Here is a 6,541-nt window from a genome sequence, read left to right on the forward strand (position 1 = left end):
GGCTATTTTTTTTTTTTTTATTGTTTTTGTCGTTGTTTAGCAGGCCGGGGCTGGGTTTGAACCCACCAGCCCTGGTGCATGTGGCTGGTGCCTTAACCACTGAGCTATGGGCGCTGAGCCAGAAGTTTTCTTTTAAAAATATACCTTTTCAGTGAATTTTTATTCATGTGCTGATTTTTTTTTTTTTTTTTGGTTTCTTTGGTTTGTTTTTCAACTTTCTCATAAATCCCATTGAGGGATTTTTTGCTATTATAAATGATGCTTCTATGAACATTCATGTATGGGTTCTTATTCTTGTGTGAACATGTTTTCTTTTACACTTTTTTTTTTGGTAGAGACAGGGTTTTACTTTATCCCCCTCGATAGAGTACTGTGGCATCACACAGCTCACAGCAACCTCCAATTCCTGGGCTTAGGCGATTCCCTTGCCTCAGCCTCCCAAGTAGCTGGGACTACAGGCGCCCACCACAACGCCTGGCTATTTTTTTGTTGCAATTTGGTCAGGGCTGGGTTTGAACCCACCACCCTTGGTATATGGGGCTGGCACCCTGCCCACTGAGCCACAGGCACCGCCCTCTTTTTAAACATTTTTAAAAATTTATGTTTTAATTGACAAATAAGAAATATATGTATTTCTTGAAGACATATGTTTTCAATTCTCCTGGGTAAACACCCAGGAGTGAAATTTCCAGGTCATTTGGCCAATTTCTATTTAATATTCTGAGGAACACCCAGTTTTCTAAAGTGGCTGCGATATTTGACCCAATCACTAGCAATGCCTGAGGGTTCTCGAATTTCTCTACATCATTATTGACACTTGTTACTCTTTCTTTTTTATTTCACCCAGCCTAGTGAAGTATCCATTGTGATTTTAGTTTGTATTTTCCTGATAGGTAGTGATGCTGAGTATATTTTAACCTGCTTTTTGGACATTTATTTTCTTTGGAAAACTATTTAAGTCTTTTGCTTATTTTTTCAGTTAGATTATTTGTCTTTTTATTGTTAAGGTAATGTTATTTATATATTCTGGATCCTAGGTGTATGATTTGCAAATATTTTATCTTGTCCTGTGGGTTGATTTTCTTCCTGGTGTCCTTTGCAGCAAAGATTTTTTTTTAATTGGTATTTTTAATTAAAAAATTTTTTAGTTTCAATTATTATGTGTACATAATACTTGTATATATTTATAGGATACGTGTGATACAGGTATACAACCCAGATTAATCAAATCAGAGTAACTGAGATATCCATCATCTCTGGCATTTATCTTTTTTGTGTGTTAAGAACATTCCAATTCTAGTGTTTTAGTTATTTTAAAGTATACCCTAACTTATTGTTGCTTTTAGTCACTTTGTTGTGCTGTCCAATATTGTTTATTCTAACTATCTAACTTTTGGGGCACCCATTAAGTGTCCCCACTTCATTCTCTGCTCCCCACTACCCTTCTGAGCCTCTGTTAACCATCATTCTACTTTCTGTCTCCATGAGATCAATGGTCTTTAATAAATGTTAGCTCCTACCTGTGAGTGAGACTATGTGAGATTTGTCTTTCTGTGCAGCAGTAAAGATTTTACTTTTCATTTTTCTTTTGTGCTTTTGGTGTCTTATAACTATTGTCTACTTTGCGGTCATGAAAATTTACTTTCATGTTTTCTTTTTTTTTTTTTTTTGGAGACGGAGTCTCACTATGTCACCCTGGGTAGAGTGCTGTGGTGTCACAGCTCACAGCAACCTCCAATTTTGGGTTTAAGCGATTCTCTTGCCTCAGCCTCTCAGATAGCTGGGACTATGGGAGCCTATCACAAAGCCTGGCTATTTTTTTTTGCTGTAGTTGTCATTTTTGTTTAGCAGGCCAGGGCTGGGTTGGAACCTGCTAGCCCCAGTGTATGTGATGGTGCCCTAAGCCCTGAGCTATGGGCCCTTTCATGTTTTCTTCTAAGAGTGATAATAGTTTTAGTTCCTACGTTTACATCTAAGCATAATCCATTTTGAGTTAAGTTTTGTATATCATGTGAGCAAGGGGGTCTACCTTCATTCTTTTGTGTGTGGATATGCAGTTGTTTGAGCACCATTTGTTGAAAAGGCTATTCTTTCCCCATCCAGTTGTTTTGGCATCCTTGTCATTCCCTGTATTCTTTATTTTAGTGAGCCTTTATGTTTTATCTTATTGATCCTGTTACCGTTCACATAGTGTTCCCTGCTACCATTTGTGGCTGGAGGGCTTCAGCCTCCTCTGATCTCCTTCAGTTGGCCTCTCCCTTGGTTGACCAGGGGCTGTAGGGAAGAAATAGCCCTGGCCAGGTCCTGAATCTGGGATTATATCTCATTTAAACCTCACAATTCCTTGCAAGGTAGTGGTCATCAAACCCCTCTTACAGATGAAGAGACTGAGGCCCAGAGAGGTTGTGCTTGGCCAAGGCTCAGCACTAGTAATTGGCAGCATTGGGACTTGAAACATAGTCTGGGCCAGGTTCCTATACTCTTTCTCCTATAACATGATTGGCCAGGGCACAGGCTAGTGGTAGCCCTGGGCCTTCTGCAGGAATGGGAAATGGGAAGAAATACTCTATACAGAGTCCAGAGATCAGGACGAATGAATGCATGGCTGAATTACAGGAGCTGCTCTGCTCTGCTCTGCTGTTTAATTTTTAGGAGATAGAGGGGCCTTGCTGTAATCTTTGGCAGGGCCCACCCATATCTGGGCTGGGGGTTTTGCTTGGGATCTGTGGTCCTCTGGTCTCTTCTGGCTGTGCGACTGGCCTTCCCCAGCAGCTGGAGGCCTCCTGGCCTGGTCAGGTACATGCTGCACTTTCCAGAGAAACCATAAGGTGGCACCCAAGCACCACATAGGGCTGGGGCCTCCAGGGCTCATGCTGTGCAGGAGGGACTGTGCCTGGGGAAAGTGCAGTCTGAGCCTGGTAAATTGGTTACTTTCAGGAGCCTCATGGTCAGACGTCCCTGGCATACCCCTCTTCACCTACACAGGACTCCCTGTTGGGCCACGCTGGTGGTCAGGCTTTGGGTTAGGAGAGCTGGGATCTAGTTTTGCCTCTGTGTGATCCTGGCAAGTTCCTCTCTTTGAGCCTCAGAGTGCTCTTCTGAAAAATTGGCATTATTACAGCACCAACCTTATCTTCACTCGTTCATTCATTTGGTGTGTGGTTACTGAACACTGACAGGGCTGGGTGGGGTGTAGTATACAGCAGTGAGCAGGCAAAGCCTCACAGGAGTGTTCTGAGGGTTAGATGAGGTAATCTCTATAATTTATTTAGTACAGTTAGTAACATACAGTTTGGAATTTATAGATATTAGCAAAAACTCTATCTCTATATGGTCCAGAAAGTAGATGGGAAGAGGAAAGAGAGAGTGGAGGGGAGAGGGAGATGGAAGGAGGGAGGGTATTTGGGGGGACCTCACCTAATGTGCATGATGCAATGGTACATTTCAAAACTATTAAGAAATGAGTATAATTGTGGTGGATGTGTTACTTAGTTCAATGTAAGCATTTCACATTGTATATCAAAGCAGTACACTGAATCCCATAATGCATCAAAGTACAAAGTTATGATTTAATAAAAAAATAATAAAAAAGCCAAACTCTATCTATAATCCTCGCAACAACTCAGTGTAACTGTTCTTATTATGAATCCCTTTTATTGAGGAGGAAAGAGGTAAAAGTATTGCCCATGGCCACATAGCTGGGAAGTAGCAGAGCTGGGATGTGAATCTGGGCTGTTTGACTCCAGACCCTATTGTTGCCTTCTAACATTTAACTTGGGTGTGTGTGGTTCCAATGGGCTCCCCCAACATTCCCCAGGGGTTCTGGGACCAACCTGGCTCACTTCCTCAGACCTTCCCCATCTAGGTCCTCAGCCTCCTCCTGCCCCAGAGTCTCCAACTCCTCCTGAAAGTTTGGTCCTGGACCTGGAGGGACCTTCTGGGAAAGTCAGTGGCCATTAAAAGGCCATCAGTGACCAGGATCCCTAAGATGATCCCAGGCCCAGCTCACTTCTGCTACCACCTGAGGTCGAAGCTTGCCTGGGAATGGAGGCCAGAGCCACCTGGCCCCAGCTCCAGCCCTATAGTGAACATTGGTACACTGAGCTGGGACTACTGAGCTTAGAACTTTCCTAAGGGTCTGTGAGGAGCAGAACACCTGAGCATTCTCCCACAGATACCACAGGGCTACCATCTGGCAGGAAGGTATGATTTAATAAAAAATCATGGATTTTTTAATCCATGGACTAAAAATCCGTGGAGTCATGGATATGTCTTGAAGTCATGTTTCTATGGCAAACTGTTTCTGCTTAGGTGGTGGGGGTATTTGGGGGCGAAGAATGCAGCAGAGAGTCCCTAGAGCTCACAGATTGCATCTCTGAGCAGAGAGGGGCAGGGAGGAGTCTGCCAGTTCCCAGCCTCTCTGGTTGGCCCCAGGCCTGGGATTCTCCTTCTGTGTGATTTTGTATGTCTCCTGCTAACCTGCTGTCATACTCCCCGGGAGGCATGCCCATGCTGGTGCATATGGCCAGGGTGTCCATACCCTGTGGGTGTCAGTGAGCAAGGGAAGTGGCAAGGTAGGGGAAAGTTTGCCCATCCTGAGAGGTGCTTAAACATGGGATCCTACCTGGGCCTGGCTCTGCACCTGCTGAGCTTCTTGAGTACTGACCAGAGGTTTCTGAGACTTCACTTCCTCATCTGTGTACAGTAAAGGATCCCACTTTAGGGATCTGGAATTCATGGGCCACTTGTATCTACGTTATACCCGCAGTTCTCACAGTGACCCTATAAAGCTGGCACTGCTTCACCATTTTACACAGGTTCTGAGGAAGTAAATGAGATAGCTCAGACTGCTGCCTGACTGTTCCTGCCCCAGAATCAACCACAATGCACTTATTTCCTCATCTCATCTCCCCACCAGACTCCAAGCTCAGCAGGGCAGGAAAGACACCTAACTGACTTGAAATTCCAGGACCTGGCATGGAACTTGCCATTGATTAAGGGTGCAAAATTATTTTTAGAATTGCTGGCTCCAAACTCTATACTTTGCTTATTCTATGAAGATATAAACTAATATTAATCAGTCATTTAATGAATGTTTCCTCTGTGCCAGTCTTCTGATAGGCATTTTATATACACCATCTTTAACCTCGTAATCTTATGAAATGGATACGATTAATATTTACATCTGTAAATTAATCTCTTTACAGATGAAGAAACAAAGACTCAGAAGAATTAAATAAATAGCTTGTGTAAGTTCACGCGGCTAGTCAAGTGGCAGAGCTGGGACGTGAGCCCAAATTTGCCTCACTTCAGAGTTCATATTCTCTCTAGGGAAAGGTTGTATGAGGTTGACAAGCTCAATGTCTTTGTCTCAGTTTCTTTATCTGTGAAATAGGGATAATAATTATTGCCTCAGGGGGCTTGACAGAGCAGGAAATGGGCTGATACACATAAGACATTTAGCTCTGAAACAGCAGCCGTTTATCCCTGTCACCATCTTTACATCACCCTCCTTCCCTCCTGAGGCTGGCCGGAGGAGGAAATGGACTCAGTGGGTGTGCAGGCCCATGGTCATGTGGACCACCAGACACCTTTGCCCCTGCAGGGCTAAAGTTCTTGGCCCTGGGCCTGTCCAGGCCACAACAAGGGTCCCAGGGAGTGGAGGTTAGAGGCGAATCATGTCCTTGCAGGAAGGGGGCATCCCAGAAGCTCTGGGTAGTCCAGCAGCGCCTCAGACTGCCAGGCTGCAGCTGAGGGTGACGCCAGCCCCCGCAGAGACGGCAGCGTCTCCATGGTGCACCTGGGCCTAGGCAGCCTGCAGAAACCTCTGTGTCCCTCAGGGTTGGGAAAAGTTTGGGCCACTGTGGAGAAAGCTGTGGGCCGCATGGGAAAAAGTTATGGCTGCTCAAACTTTTCTTCCTCTGAGCTCATCACTCTGTCCCTAAGGCCAGCTGAGTAATTGCCATCAATTAGGCCATAATGAGCTGGACCTTGGTGGCCTGTGAGGCTCCTGAGGGGAACGTGGGCTCAGCAGGACACCTGGGGCCTAATTACAGAAGCCAGGGCCTGATGCCTGGTCCAGCTGCGGCCTGAGCCCCGAGGAGATCCGCCTGCCCCAGGTGCCCACTTTACTCGCTTGGACAAACTTTTAATGAGTGGAAATGGCTACTTTTCTCACTTGCTGGTTGCCCAGTCATGCCACCTGGGTCCTGCCTGCTCCTTAAAGAGCCAGAACAATTTCTACAGCAGGACTTGCTGCAGTGTAAACTGATTAGTCAATCAACAGGCATGTGGGGGCTAGATGCTAACCCATTGTGTGACCCTGGACTGAGCCTCAGCCCTCTCTAGGCTCCAGGAATCAGGGATAATAACCAGGGTAATAATCTGAGTTGGTGTGAGGCTCAGATGAAAGAACACAAACTGTAAAGTGCTGGTGACTTTTAAACAATCATTATTATCCTTAATTCTTGAGTCATTAGTCTGGTCAGGTCCTTGACTCTAACCCTCACTCCTAGCTGAATTAGAGCCACCTTTGACCTGG

The sequence above is a fragment of the Otolemur garnettii genome, unplaced genomic scaffold (assembly GCF_000181295.1).
Source record: "Otolemur garnettii isolate 467f Iridium unplaced genomic scaffold, OtoGar3 scaffold00001, whole genome shotgun sequence".
In the NCBI taxonomy this organism is placed as follows: Eukaryota; Metazoa; Chordata; class Mammalia; order Primates; family Galagidae; genus Otolemur; species Otolemur garnettii.